This window comes from Crassostrea angulata, chromosome 3 (genome assembly GCF_025612915.1).
Source record: "Crassostrea angulata isolate pt1a10 chromosome 3, ASM2561291v2, whole genome shotgun sequence".
Classification (NCBI taxonomy): Eukaryota; Metazoa; Mollusca; class Bivalvia; order Ostreida; family Ostreidae; genus Magallana; species Magallana angulata.
The window spans coordinates 58107942-58123752 of record NC_069113.1 but is presented as its reverse complement, the minus strand read 5'-3'; the positions used below and the strand labels follow the sequence as shown (position 1 = coordinate 58123752).

The window sequence follows — 15811 nt, the reverse complement described above, 5'->3', positions numbered from 1 at the left end:
TGGATATATCAACTACCTAACAGTTCTAGATAGTGTAAATATTTTGTACTTTCTGATTTATAAACCTTCTCATCCATGCAACTGTTACAAATATCACAATCAACTACCTTAAAGTGTCATTATCATAACATGGATAAAAAGAAGAGTTTGTGAGTGGTGAGAAAATAGCAATATAACAATATTTAGTATCATCTTTGTTTACAGTAAAAAAAGATCATCATAAAAACTAGTTAAAGGTATTTCCCTATGCAGACCTCACGTGTGGTGTAAATCGTGCATTGGTTTTAATATGTTGACGATAAATTTTATCTAAATTACTCATTTTTATCAAGCCAAGTAAAAACATCAAGGATACAGTGCATTGTGCTATAAATAATTAGAAACTTCGAATAAACCAAGAAAACAAAAACGCTGACTTTCATATATTGTGAGAAATACTACACATAGCTCATTGGATCTTGTTTTGCAACGAGAGATAAATGCAAAGGGGTTAGATTCCTACGGGCTGCTACCGTTGACAAACTAAATATTGTGTGCCTATTTATGAGTTATTTTCAGCGTTAAAAAAGTCAACAACTTTCTTTTCGAAAATATCCGACACAGACTCTGTGGAAACCATTTGCTTGCATATCTCTGATCGTTCAAATCTTTCAAAAGAAGAGAGATTTTTCCAACACACTGTGAAACCCAAGTACGATTTATTCATTTAAAAAAAGTTGGTTTTTGTTTATTTTTTTTTAAAAAGCAGCGAATCATGAAATTTCTTACTTTTCATTATCATAAAATGATAAAACAGGTTGCTCTAGGTTAGATAATCAGTGGTTGCTCTAGGCTAGTAGACATTATCACCTGAATCAAAAGAAACAAGAAAAAATATTGACGAAAGCGTCAAATGGGCCGCAAAAAATATAATGTTGTATGAATCATCATTAGTTGTTTACATAAAAACGCACCACAAAGAAGAAAATAACGAGTTGGTTGGTTGTACTATAATTCTTTGTTCTAAATTTTAATATATTTTTCAGCAACACGTTTTGCAGTGTAACATTTTACTATTATTATTAAGAATCGAGTTCGTTACTGTAAGCATTTCTAACGGTAATTGTATGACCATTGCCAGAGTATGAAGTAATGGAGAACACATTGATTTGTACATTATTCTAAGACAAAGGTCAACTCATCATTATTCTCTTGGAAATTAAGTATTTCAAACCATTTTCATTTTGTGTTGCATTGTTTTGAATCATGTAAGGTCATATGCTAATTCGGTGACGCAGGACAAAGAAATTCAAATATATCATTTATAATTATATATATATATCATATATTTCATGTCATTCAGGTCTTCATTAGTTCAGGTCTTTAGAAAGTCCCGTATACCGATCCCGATACAATGAAAAACTCCGAAATTTTCCGAAAAGATTATAGTCTCGATAAAATCGCACCTATCACGACAGTCTATGACCCACTTTACATTTATGAGTAAAACAAAAAAAAAATATGTAATATTTTTTAAAGACATAAAACATATTTCTACACGCAAATTTACTTTTAATTCATAAGAATAAGCATCATATTTATTCGATATAAGAAAAAACTATCCCGCAGAAACGCAGTTACAATATCTAAATGTATATCAAATAACGGACCGCCTTCTGGCTGCCCGTAAAAACCAAAACAATGTACAGATGAAAAATGACAATAATAAATTGTGACCCATCTCATAAATCCATAAAGCAAAATACAAAGCAAAGCAACACAGACCTTCATTACACTGGAGGTAGAATCTAATTAACAAATTTTAATTGTCAATGAGTCCATTGGCAATTAAAAATTGTTGAATAGTAAAGGACAGTAGAATCAGGTGCCTAACGGGAGTATGACATACTCTGCCTACCAGTCGCATCCACCTTGTGCTCAATTCCAAGATTACGACCAATGAAATAAATTGTAGTCAGTCCGGTGTATAAATAATGACCTAACAAGTATCACAAATGTCTGTAAGCATGTGTCTCAATGAAACATTGTACTTGCTGACAAGGTCATTGTATCGACCACTGAACCGGCGAACAGAAAATTTTACTCGAGATTCTTGATATTCCTGTTATGTTCTAATTCTTTACAATCAACCAAACATTCATAATTTATAAAATAAATAAACACAGTGTGTACAATATGCAGAAGCGCTCTCAAGAGTGCAGTCCATACATGTAAATTACACAAAAATCTTCCAGTAAATCCTCAGTTCTTTTCCTATAATGAGAAACATTGTTAATAACAACAAAATGATACATGAAAACGAGTATAGGTGGGTGAGTGGGAGGGGGTAACATCTTACTATATATAGCTACACGAAGAGAGAGCCTGTGTTTGATAGACACACGTGCCATCATACCTTTAATAAATACATTTCCTACAGTTTGTTTATAAGTAGCTTGCCTCAATTAAGAAATAGTTCGTATGCAGAGCATGCTCTTGCATAATAAGCTGAGAGGAACAAATCCTATGAGCATGTGATGATGGTATATTGCTACATAAATGAGGAAAAATGACGATGGAAAAAATAAAACCATCACGTTTATCATACAGTTTTATTATTAGGTTACCATTACCGTCTTTTTCTAGAAAAATATCCAAATATGAAGTGTCTAAAAATATGTGGTATCTTTCATTTCAAGCTCACTGGGATAAACATCATAAATATATAATTGTCGAGTTGAAGGCCACAACAAGTGTTTTATTCTATTCTTGTACAAGATTTTGAATCAATTCCGCTTCAAATGAATATGAAAAAACGTCAGCCAATAGAGAAGCGCATCTTGTGTTCCGACTGATTGTTGAAAGACTTGGTTTCAAAAAACTACATAGATTTTGTCTATCAGAAATTCAAGCATCTTTTCAATGTCACTTCAGAGTACTTGTAATCAGAATAATTTTAACGATTTCCAATAATAAGGTAAAAAAAATTTATTAATTACATTTTTAATGAACAAACATATGTCGATGATATCAAAAAGCCTAGAATTAAAATTGTCATGGGGAATGGTCCCATAAAGCATCGAGAACTCGTACGTTTTGATGTTATTGATTTTGGTCAGATTTTGTAACCTCAAAATTTCTAATAATTCTTAGTGTTTCTTACTATCTGCATCTGGTTCACACCGCTTCCGGAGTATATTGTTGTGCAAACGTTTATAACAGAAACTAAACTCTACTTACACGGGTGATATTCCATCCTCACTTCTGAGACTTTGCCTAACAAAATATAGAGCAGACCATTTAACTTTTTAAGTGAGAACTGTACAGGTTAATCTTAGGTAGAAGGGAGACTAAAATTGTTATCAAAACACAATTTACAACCTAATGTTTGCGGGTTTTTTCCCTTTTTGCACACATTTGAAAATTAGGTTTAAAAAAAAATGTGTGCGAAATGGGAATTTGATCAAGTGAGAAAATTGCTTAATTGCTATAGTCTGTGATACAGTTCCTCGAAGGGAATTGATAATATAAATAAAACATATTACTCGCTTTTGATATTTACTTTTATTTTATGTTACAATATAAGTTACATAAAAGCCTATTTACTTAATATATGTAATTGACATTTATGTTCTTTATGATCTTGAATTTAATTTCAAACATTAAATTGGTCATAAACATTTTCATTTATTTCTTTAAACAATGAAGATTATGGCAAAACTTTTGTACATGTAGTGCTTTATAGTTTTATATATAGTTACCTTAATACTTGATGCAAAAAAAATAATAATGATAATTTACGTTTGGACCGGCATCATATAAAAGATATCATGCCGATCTTGAATGAGGAGTAATCCTCAATTATATTTAGTCATTTGATTGTATTTTGAATCGCATCGCGTTTGTTTTCGGCAGTTTGAAGTGTCGCTATGCAATGTACAACATATTAACAAATGAAACTACCCTTAAGTCATAAGTTATCTGTTACATGTTAGAAGAAATATCATACGTTAATATTTCATATTTAATGTTTTTGCAAACATTATTGATGGAAATTTGTCTATTAAAAATGCTTTTGAACATTTTTCATTTATCCTTTGTATTGAATAATTGAATAAAAATAACAAGCTGTATGATGATTAATTGGCAATTATATATGATTAAGAACTTTAAAGATTTTTTCATATCAATTTATCAAATGTAGACCGAGTTCGTGTATTTTCAACCCTCTTCAGTTTGTTGTCTGTTGAATCAAAATCAAAACTATTATTTCTGTCGGAATGTTTTGTGACAGTTTAGCTACTGATTTGACTGATTTGAAAAGTGACTCACAATATACTAGTAAGTAAGTGGGTTAGTAAGTGAGTTAGTTTATCTATTCCTTAAGCCAAATAGCTCATCAGATACAAAAAATACATAATATATATACAGTGCAAGACATAATATGTACCAATATACGTATTAAATGCATCAAAGTACTACTTTCTATTATCAACAAATTTCTGAGAGTTTCTTCTTTTTGAAGATATTTTCCTTAATTACTTAACTCAGTAGTACATTCATTTGACAATAATAGTAATAACTTATACATACTTGGTTTATACCAATGGTATTTTTTTATTTACAGTTTTCTTATGGTACACTGAACATTTAATCAAAGTACTGATAGTACTGAAAAGCACTAACCAAGCTTCTGCATGTATAAAAAGATATATGTATATAACATTTCAGCTTCTGTATACACACTTTCTTTCCTCATCACTGCATGACAGTCCCCCTGCAATGATGTATGTAAGCCACATACATTAAATATTCACAATAGCCCGTGCAGTGCAGTTATGTGCATAAACCCCTAAAACTGGTACCATAACCAGTTTAAATGTGATTATCATCTTTTAATTTATCACCTAATTGTCTACGGACTTTTTCGTTTTCCCTGATTACGACAAAAAGCACACGGCGGGTGTGACCGGTCAGCAGAGGATGTTCACTCCTCCTAGGCACCCGATCCTACCTCTATCTATTTTGAGGTCCGTGTTGCTCTGCTTTGAATTTGTATTTCGTTTTATGGATTTTTGAGATGGTTGACGTTTGTTATTGTCATTTGAATCATTCAGGTTTAAAGGATAAACACACATGCAGATCGGTTTTTTTCAAAATAAGAGTCTTATAACATCATTAGATTGTATTCACGATTTTGCCACTAAGAAACTGTTCTGTTGTGTTATACTTAGAAATAAAAACAACTACCAATAGTCTTATACATGTGTTAACTCTTTTCATGTTTTTCTTGTTGCCTTCTGCAGTACACTGCGTGTTGGAGGAAAAAAATAGATTCCGATTCAAGCTCATTTATCCTTTATTTATAAAATCCACAAAACCATAAGGGGTAACTGGAATATGGTGTTGTGGAAAAATAAAGGCATAATTGAGTTTGTCATTACACCAGATAGATCTAAAACTTTTCTGTTTAACAAATGTAACAAAATTCAGACTGAGTGTAAACTGCTGTGTTGGATAAAAAAAACATCAGCATAATAATGATTCATTTTCTCTTTTTTCTATCAACTTCGGTCGATCACACTTGTGCCTGTACAAGCTTATCTTTTAAAAATATTGGTGAGCTAGTGCTGTAGTCATCAGAAAACACAAAAACAGATTTCTAAAACATTCGTTTTCTAAATCAGTTTTTTTTTCATTTTGAAGGCACTGTGGAGCACTGGTATTGTGTTGAGTGTGGTGGAAGTCTGTTTTTTGGAATTGTGAATCTAGAGAGGGTTTCACATCGGCGATGGCGTAGCTAGTTAACTGTGCTTTAATTATTCGGTATTTACTGAAATTTCAATTTCGATGTAAAAATTGTCAAAATCAGTAGAACACTGGTAGTTTTATTGCAATCGTATCTTCTCGGGCCTTTCCGACAAGCTTGAAAACATATCCGGAATTGTTTTCTGAGATTTTCGGTAGTTAAATTAAAGCTAGATATTTATGAATTTTTAAATTAACTTGGCATTATAAAACCTAAAATACAGTTACTTTTGGCATTTATTATAAAACACAAATCTTCATATAATATGTAGATGATAAAACGAAATTCAAATGGCACCATTAAGTCAAGCATGCGTATTCGAGTAAAGAAGCCTAAGCAATGGGCCACTACGCCTCACTATATGCGCAAAAATTACGCTTCGCTCTACTGTATAAATTATGCAGAGGCAGCTTTCAGTACATCTTTCATTAATTGTTTCATTACTAAGAACATTACTTTGATGTGTTTGACTTGCGAGTTTGAACATATTTTATTGCATATACATATACAAATGGTTCAAACACGAGCTCTTACAACTTACGAGGTTCTTACCAAGTATAACAATTTACAACTGTGTAGTAGTAGAATGGAAAATAGATAGAAATGGATGTTACTAAAGTGGTTCAATTATTGAACAAACGTACATGTATTTATAAACAGTTCTGTTTGAATTTGGTCTGGGCAGGTAGACTGAAGTTACGAAAATTTATGAGAATCTTCCACAATCTCTGATAAATCTTTGAATAGCTAAAAAATACGTTGGTTTTAATTGACAGCCAGATATCCATCTCCCCACAAAAGTAAATGACAATTAATAATGTTAATTTGATTAAAATTCAAAAGGTTTGAAAACAGTTCATTTCGTGCTAATCCACATTGGCAATGAGGGCTTTCAATAATATTTCTTCGGAAAAGGTCGAAGTTAAGATACAGTTATGTCTAAGTTTTGTGTGTATAATGTTAAGTCGTCTCTTGCCGAAGCAAAAAAAGGACGGAGATTTAGTTTGGTTAAATTGAATATTGCTTTTGAAACTTGAAAACGATGAATTATTTCTGGTGATTAACCTTAAACTATTCCCTTTATTGATCGTGTCAGAAACAAACGATTTCTTGAATATTTCTAGTCTACATTTTGGAATAGTATATTAGTCTCTTCGATTGCGTGTATTGTAATTCCTGGTTCCTAAAGTCTTGGTAGAGGGGAAAATTGCTCAATTTTACTAATTTTCGTCTCTCTGAGAGAGGCATCCAACCGGGACTCTCATGAAGATAATATGGGTAAGCCAGTGATGATTCTTGCTGCATAGAGTTGCACTTTTTCGACATCTTGAAGCGAACAACCACCCCAGACAACATAGCAGTATTCAATTAAAGGTCAAATAAAAGTTATCTAAGTATATCTACCTAATAGATGCTTTTGAGCTTCTTCAACAGGCAAAATCTTTGGTAGGCCTATGCATTTTTAACAATATTATCGATATACTCAGACCAGCAAAGGTTCTGACAAAAAAGTAATCCCACGGGTTTATGTGATGAAACAACGAATTAAATATTTACACATATGCATATTTATTTCAGGGCCACGTTTACAGATAATGAAAAAAAAATCCACTGATGATACCAAAAATCATGTCTTGTATGTTATAGACTTTTGATTTTAGTGTTATTTTTCCCATTGAATTTCGATAAAGTAGATCGATGACTTAAATGACTGAGCTAATGGCCACTGATTATTTTGTGAAAAATTTAGAAAATCCTTCAATTTTCACATTATGATTAAGATATTCTTAATTGTGAAAATCAACAAATAATTAAACTCCTTTAAACTGAAACACGTTTAATGAATGACAATGGCACTAAACAAATACAAAGCATTAAGTTTCCAGTGACAAGTTTTAGATATATTCCTGCCCAAATATCCTATATCAGTTTTCAAATCCACCATTTTTTATTCGATTTATCAAAACCTTAAATGACGATAATACTTAACCGTTAAAAGTTTTAATCTACTTATATAGACATTTTACTCATGACATTGAACTTAAAACAATCCGAATTAGTCAAATCAAGTCCTTAAGTTCAATGTCATGAGTAAAATTTGTTCTAAACACAAAAAGTATTTATGACATGAATTATTATTGACATAGCATTCATTTAGTGTAAATGTTTTAGGGATTTCTTTAAAAAATTTCAAAAATAGTCAATGGCCATTAACCCAAAAACTTTTTTTGAAAGTGTTAAATAACACACAACCATAAAATGTCTATAACACATAATTAATTGTTTTTACATTATTATCAGTGGATTTTTTTTTTCATTCTGAGTAAACGTAATCCTTATATCATGTTTAGTTTTCTATACATGCGTAAGAATTTCGTTAAGTACACTTCGCCTGCTAAAAGTTCTATTTCCGGCGGACAATTATTGCATGTTGTACTTTTGCTAACATAAAAACATTTCATGCAGACAACTGAACATTCCTTAAAAGGATTTCAACGATTGTAGACTTTGATGGAGTGCAGTATAAATCCAAGTGTAATCCAAATTGAAAATTAATTTCTCTGTTAATTTAAAGGAAAGAACTTTAAGCTTTTTCGGTAGGACACCCAGTGAAGTGTGAACTTTGTTTGCAAAATCATAATGAAAATATTGTTGAAAACGAAGTGGGGAGAGAATGACTGAGAGCTCGCGATAAAGACTATAATCCCCCAGTTTCATCGGTATGGGGCTAATAAAACGCTTCTTTTATGTGTAAATTCAAATACGAATTGCATTAATTGTATCAATAATTTTAGTTTATTCATAAACATCACGGGAGGTTTTTATCCACAACGATCGACAACTCGTCCAGAATTTCTCATTATTAATATCAACCATACTCACTTCATTTATGATTTTTTCTCATACTTTGTACAAATGTATTAATGTCAAAATTTCCCTATCGGGGTTCATTCGGGTTTAAAGAGATCAGGTAAACTAGATATTGTCAAAATTTCTGAACTACCTGTTCGGGATTTTTTTCCAGACAATAAAAGAAATGACACAACAGAGTTAGACGTAGGCCCGTCGCGATAACTCTTGCAGGGCAAATTGATATACGTTGCTGTTCTAGTAGGTAGAAAATTAAATGAAACAATACTTCATATTCAACCAAATTATTTCATTTTGCCTTGCAAAATAGCAAAACTGCAGTAACTGTGAAGGGGTAAAATTGTATTAGAAGCTTAAGAGCAAAGGTCTTCTTAGTATCAAAACAAGGTCAACGTTCAATCTTTTTGTATTGCCCATATTGGATAATATTCCCCTTCAGTCTTCAGTTCGGGAGCCAAATTTACACATAAATAACGCACCAAATTACAAAAGTTTGATTTAAAAATTTTGGACTTCCGTAGAAAGTCACGAAATCAGAGAATTATTGTATTTTCCCGCAATTCGCGAATTGTTATGAACGTATTATGAATTACTAGAGTAACTCACTTTCTAGCCGCCGCTTGTGATCGATAGACGCAATGGACGCCAAAGCAGTACAGAGACAAATTAATCAGACTTTACAACGTACAAATAATGAAATGCTTAGCAGTTTTTCACAGTCTTGGACAGCAGGCTAAATTCAGTACAACAAAATATCCGCGAAAATCAAAATCTTATTGCAGAACGGCAAGAAGCAAAAATCGAAAACGTGCTCTCAGACGGGTATAAGTTCAAGAAACGTGGCAACGAGGAACAGCATAAGCACAACGTCAAAATTATATCCAAACTGAAGGAGGCGAGTGATGAGCTGAACGAGGACAAAGTAGCAGAGGCCAAGCAAAAGATAGCCGAAGGTTTGGATATAGTAAAACAGCGTCAAAAGCTCATTCGGTTGGCGGATTCACCAGAGGCGGGATGGAGGGCAGTCGATGAATATGTTAAAAATCCGATAGCGTCCGATTCAGAAGATGAGAAGAAAATTCAGAAAGCTGAGAATCGTGCAGAACGGAAAATTAAAGAAGTGAAATTAAAGAAACGTAGAGAACAAAGAGACAATACCCGCCCTTACGCAAGACCCAGTTTGACTTAGAACACGACTACCCAAACATGGAAGTCTGGACATTGCTACCGCTGTAATAAAAGAGGGCACTGGAGGAGAGACTGTACTGAGAAATTGGATGAGAATAAGATAAGTAGAAATGTTTCTGAATTAGATCATTTGATAAGAAACATAAAAGTAAATGTAAATACAGTTTTTGAAGATGCAAGGTGTACAAATCATTCATGCATGAAAAGTAGTTCTCCAGTGGGTTGTTTAAAAAGAAATATAGGCCAGTGGCGTTTGATTGGAGCGAATTTGTTCATTTTGGAGGTTATAGAAAGGGGTTATAAATTACCTTTCTTCACTGCACCCGAGTCTGTTGAGTTAAAGAACAATAAGTCGGCTGTAGAGAATGTAGAGTTTGTGTCAAAAGAAGTTGATTGTTTGTTGAAAAAAGGCTGTATTTCAGAAGTGAGTAGTAAACCAAAAGTGGTAAATAGTTTGACAGTGGCAGGGACTAAAGCTTCAAAACTGAGATTAGTTCTAGACGCAAGGCATGTTAATCCCCATCTTTTCAAATATGAACATAAGTACGAAGATGCTAAAGTTGCTAAATGTCTGTTTACGGCGGAAGATTATTTGTTTTCGTTTGATCTAAAGAGTGCGTATCATCACATAGAAATTCATGAGTTGTAGAGAGAGTACTTAGGTTTGAAATGGCAGGACAGATATTATGTTTTTAATGTTTTGCCATTTGTCATTAGCACAGCAGGTTACATTTTTACAAAAGTCATGAGGGAGATAGTTAAATTTTGGAGGTCTAAAGGAATTAGAATTGTTATGTTTTTAGATGACGGTATCGGAGGGGGATCCAGTTTGCGAGAAGCAGAAAGGATGAGTTCTTAGATTCAGAGAGATTAATTTAGAGATATTGGGGTTTTTAGTTGATATTGAAAAGTGTCAATGGGAACTAACACAAAAGTTAGAGTAGCTTGGTTTAAGCTGGAATACACACGAAAATAAAGTCAGTGTATCTAAGGGTAGAATTGAAAAGTTAGAGATGAGTTTAAAAAACATTATTAGAGCAAAACAGTCGGGTTGTGTTTGGTTTGAGGTCAAGGGTATAGCCTCTGTGGTTGGTCAGTTGATCTCAACACAGGTAGTGTTTGGTCAAGAGGTCAGATTAAGAACTAGGTATCTGTATTTTTGTATTTTAAACAGATCCAGTTGGAACTCTTCTATTAGTCTGAGCTCAGAGGCAGTAGGAGAGTTAGAATTTTGGTTTGCAAATTTAGATGCGATGAACAAAAGGGGTATTTGCTTGAGTCAGTTGACAGAGGAAAGCAATGTTCAGATTCTCGTATATTGTGATGCATCTGATACGGGTTATGGATGTCATTTGACAAATAACTTGGTGGATGAACAAGTTTTAGCTTGTTATGGTTTCTGGAATGGTTGGGAGAGAAAGCAAAGCTCTACTTGGAGGGAGCTGGAGGCGATAAAACGAGTATTAGAGCAGTCAGTTGACAGTGTTAAAAATAGAACGGTACAGATTTTTTGCGACAATAGAAATGTTGAACATATTTTAAAAGTTGGAAGTAAAAAGTTGAAGCTTCAGAATATTTCTATGGCAGTGCATCAGTTTTGCAATTGTAATAGCATTGTAGTTGTAAGTGGATTCCAAGAGCAGATAATACAACTGCTGATAGATTGAGCAAACTAAGTGATTGTGATGATTGGTCTATAAAGCAGGTGGTGTTTGATTATTTTGATAACAGATAGGGTTCACACACGTGTGATAGATTTGCAAGCAGTTATAACAAAAAATGCAAATTATTTAATTCAAATTATTTATGTGCAGGTACATAGGGGTTGATGCATTGGAGCAGGTTTGGGTTGATCATGTCAATTGGGTGGCTCCGCCCCTTAGATTGATACCAGAGGTCATTAGAAAAATAGAAAATGAAAAATGTAGGTGTACAATTGTTTGTCCAGAATGGAGGTCAGCTCCATATTGGGCTATGTTGATTGAAAAAGATGGAATGTTTAAGTCATATGTAAAAAATTATGCTTGTTTGGCAAATGATGTGGTTATTTGTCAAGGAAGAGGAAACAATGGAATGTTTGCGAAACGAGAATTATCGTTTAATATGATATTTTTAGAGATAGAATTTTAATTATTTGTGATTTTATTCAAAGGATTAGGACTACAGAAGTGTGTAAAGGAGCGGGCACAGGTGCATGGTGTTCATTCGGGTAGTTACCTGGAAGATTTATGTCCCAGACTATCGTATTATTTACTATCAAGTAAGAGTGACAACACAAATACGAATTATTTCAACGCTTTCAACAGATGGAAAACTTTCATAAACTCACAAGGACATTGTGCATTACCAGCGAGTTCTATTCATGTTGCACTTTATCTAACGCATTTATTGGAAAACGGATCTTCACAACATCTGGTGAATTCGGCGATTTACGGTATAAAATGGGCGCATGATATTGTCGGATTGCCAGATCCCACGAAAAATTCATTTGTGTCGTCTTTACAAGAAGCTGCTAGAAGAAACGCATACAGACCAGTGCATAAAAAAGAGCCGATTTCAAAAGAAATGATCATAGAACTCTGTAATAAATATGAGAAATGTAATGATATTTTGATTGTTAGAAATATGCTTATGATTCTTTTTGGATTTGCAGGTTTTTTACGATTTGATGAGATCAGCGCACTAACATTTGGGGATGTCAAAATTTTTGAAGATTATTTAGTGTTATATATAAGAAAAAGTAAGACGGATCAATACAGGCAAAGAACGAGGTTTTGATAGTTAAAGGCTGTTCAGTGGCATGTCCTGTGACAATGTATAGTAGATATATTGAACTTGTTGGTCAAGAAGATAGTAGTTTTTTCTTATTTAGACCCGTTTTTAGATCAAAAAACACATGCAAGCTTATATACAAAAATAAAAAACTTCTAGGTCAAATATTTGTTCGCTGTTAAAGTCGGTTTGTAGCAGTGAATTAAACATAGGGTTGCATTCTCTTAGGTCGGTGGAGCGACTTTGGCTGCTAATGCAAGTGTAGATGAGAGGTGTCTTAAGAGACACGGTAGATGGAAGAGCGACAGTGCCAAAGATGGGTTTATAGTAGACTCGGTTGAGAAACGTTTGCAAATTTCTAAAGCACTTGGTTAATGATTACAGTCTCGGTACCCTTTCTATGTATTTTCTAAAGCGTACACGGCTAGCTGTATGCAAGGTATATATGTGTTGTTGTTATTTGTTAATAATGAATATAGTAAATACTTGTATTTTCCCGCGTTTCGTCAGTATAGCGGGAAAATGTTGTATTCACGGTAGTCATGTTTCACAAATTGTTATGGTCCAGTATTGACCAATGGGCGGCAAGGAATTGTTATGAACGTATTATGAATTACTAGAGTAAATCACTTTCTAGCCGCCGCTTGTGATCGATAGACCAAATTTTTGAAAATATTTTTTGTCAAGAAGTTGTTTTACCCATGTTATTATTTAGGGAATATAATAATGAAAAAAAATATATGTATTATGTGAGGTCCGTCACACCCTTCTTGCATCATTTAGCATTGGCAACGGATACCGGTTTCCTAGAATTTTTTCACGATTCTGCATCGTTTTTTATTTCTAGGTTTTTCCTGGCTGGCTATGATGTATTTTATAGAAGGAAGGTCATTGTTGGTGTTATAAAAAATGTCATTTTTTATTTGTATGAGTTTTATTATCAATGTTGAAAGGTGTTATACAAAAATACAAAGTTTTAGATTACATATCACATAAAATTACACATGTACCTGTAGTAAATGTTTAATGAAATTTGTATGGCGTCCAGCGTACACGGCTAGCTGTATGCAAGGTATATATGTGTTGTTGTTATTTGTGAATAATGAATATAGTAAATACTCATTAATATTTAATAGTCAATATGGTTTTTTTTAAGAAATGTTTAATCACTCTGCACACATAGTTGATTGACATGAAAAAATATTATAATATAATATCTTTATTTTATCTGTTAATTTTTTAATGTCGTTTTTCTAGAGTAATATCAAAAGTTAAGTAACAACACATGTTATGTTTTACGGTGCGATCGTTGAAACAGAGATATTATGCATTTCTTGCATCATTTTCAACAATGTGATATTTTCATAATTATCAATTAGAACTATTTTAAGGAGACCTTGGACTTTCAGTAGGATGTAGCGTTAAAACAAGATAAAAAGAAGCTGGTTTTACGTGAAATATACACAATCAGTTGTGTAGGCTTCAAATATAGACCTATATAGGAGTAGAGAAGATAATTGTTTAGGATTTAATCTGTGTTTACTATATGGTAATACTGGTCCTGCCCTTGGGGCTGAATCCCTGATCCAGGGGTCATTAATTTCAAAATTTAGATAGAGGGCTTCGTGAACATCAAAACCATGCAATAAGTTCACAATCATGTGTGGGATTAGAAGAAGATTTTTAAAGATCTAATACATTTTCACTATATGTGTAGGCATGTTGGCCCCGCCTTATGACCTGTACCAATTGACCCGGGGGTCACGAATTTCACAATTAAAGAAGAAAATTTTATATTTACATTCACTGTATAAATCCCCTTTTGTTTGCATTGGAAATCTGCGACTTTCAATTTTCTATTAATACACTTTGCTAATTCATGCGCCATGGGCACAGATATATACAAATGTCTTCACCTGTTTTTATTCTTGTAAGATGAAATAAAACTTTTAATCCTACATAACCAATTTGATATATATATCTACTCCTTAATAAAAAAAATTTCTCCATAAAGTTTCTGGCACTATATTTTTTTGTCGCGGAAGCTAACAAAATAGCATGTTAATATGGCCGTTCCATGCATGTTTCATATCCCTGACTAAGATCGCAAAAATGGCTTTATAGCGGCGATACACAATATTTCATACAAATAGACATCAGTATGAAAATATAAATATAAGCATTGAATGCTTGAAATTAACTTGAAATAAAAGATACTACAGAGTCTGTGTCATCTATTTTTTATTTGGACATTTTACTGGAAAGGGACATTGATGATTATAAACAACAAAACTTGATAAACGTAATGACTTCTTTCTTTAACTTTTCTTACTTACGTAGCAATATACCTCCATCACCTGCATATGGAGTTGTTGTCTCTCAGTGAATTTGATTCGCAAGGACATGTTCTACGTATGAACAGTTTCTAAGAGGAGGCAAGCTACTGACAAACAAGTTGATAAAACTAAAACTATCAAGGTCTCGTTTGAAGTCATCTATAGTCGAAACAACTACCTTGTCAGCATAAACAGTCTACCATATTCACATGCTGACTGACGTTTTTCATACTTACTGGTTGACCTTGATTACTAGTAACCATCTCATTGTCTACGGGTTTTCTTTTCGTTTTCCCGATTACAGCAGAAGATGTTCACTCCTCCATGGAACGTAATCCTACCTCAAATTTTTAGAGGTCCGTGTTTGCTTTGCTCCTGTTTGGTATTTCTTCCTTTGGACTTCGGATTTTATTAAACTGACATTGGCGATTTGCCAGCCTACAGCCAGGACTAAAAATCATCTTTTGGTCCAGAGTACGAATTACCTATTTCTACTAATTCAACTCGTTACGCCTCATAAGTTATTATCAAAAATAGTGTCATTTTTGTTTTACATTTAGTTGGTTTTTTTTACAGAACTATGTAGCAATGGTTCTGCTATGTCAGCTGCCCTACATAATGCTAGTAAGGGTCAACAAAAGCTATACATGCCGGTACCCAGATCATGTTATTAATGCTATTATGAATGCCAAACAATACTCGATGCCTTGTGCAATCACTTAGGCACCATCAAATGTTTTATCAAACAAAATCTTTATTCGATTGTGTATATATAAAGGTATTGTCTGGTTTATTAAACATATGGAGTTGACCTACAAGTGTATGGTTTGGATTGTTTCCCTACGCTTTTATCGTT

The 15811-nt window shown here is 33.1% G+C and overlaps 1 pseudogene; it reads left to right on the top strand.

The window, feature by feature from the left end:
• Nucleotides 1-9282: 9282 nt before the first annotated feature.
• LOC128177868 (uncharacterized) lies at nucleotides 9283-10702 on the top strand (annotated as a pseudogene).
• The last annotated feature ends 5109 nt before the right edge of the window (nucleotides 10703-15811 follow it).